Below are 856 nucleotides of genomic sequence, written 5' to 3'. Positions count from 1 at the left end.
GACGGCGGCAGCAGCGGGCGGCAATGCGGCGGTGGCGACGGGCCGGCAGCGGCAGCGACGGGCGGTGTCATGGTTTTGTCATGGCAGATGCCCTTGTGAAAGGACTTAGGTGTGGAGCCATCGCAACGTCGGTTAGCTCGAAGGGGTTGAACGAGACAAAGGACACGAGTTTACCCAAGTTCAACCCCTCACAACGAGGTAAAATCCTACGTCATGCTAATACTGTATTGATCGATATTGATTACAAGGGAGCGGAATCACTTGAACTAGCTATCGATCTATTATTTCTTTAGTTGACCCGCCGCAGGGTCTCGCCTTCATATACACAGGTCGAGGCCCTGGGCCTACAAGAGTCCAAATCTGATCACACAACGTGACCAACTCGGTTACTAAGTCGCCTTGCCTTACCAGACAAGTCACCGTGAGGCAGCTCATATCTCTGGGTCACAGGGCCTTCCTCCAAGTCTTGGGCCTTCAACGGGCCCGTCTTGTAAGCCGCCTCCAATCTTCATATCATATATTCTCAGGCCTATTTGAGCTTTCACCTATGAGTCGCCAACAGTGTAACCCGACCCCTCCTGGGCGGGTCACACCGAGGGGTTAGATCCCCAACATTAGGCCCCAGATTGATTTGAACCTGTTAATGTCAATCTTCACTGCATCTGATTGGCGGGTCTTCCTTTGATTCCTCCCAATGGTTAATCTGAACCGGATCTTTGTAACCCGCCATGACGGCTTGCAAAATAAATACAGAAAATCTTGTGACATCACAACGGATCATTTTGCATTAACTGGTCATCCGAGAATCGAGGTGCCTCCACTGTTGGGATAATCATGACGCCTCCTCGATTTCTGC

This window comes from Triticum aestivum, chromosome 3D (assembly GCF_018294505.1).
Source record: "Triticum aestivum cultivar Chinese Spring chromosome 3D, IWGSC CS RefSeq v2.1, whole genome shotgun sequence".
Classification (NCBI taxonomy): Eukaryota; Viridiplantae; Streptophyta; class Magnoliopsida; order Poales; family Poaceae; genus Triticum; species Triticum aestivum.
Note: the sequence above shows the minus strand (reverse complement) of the source record.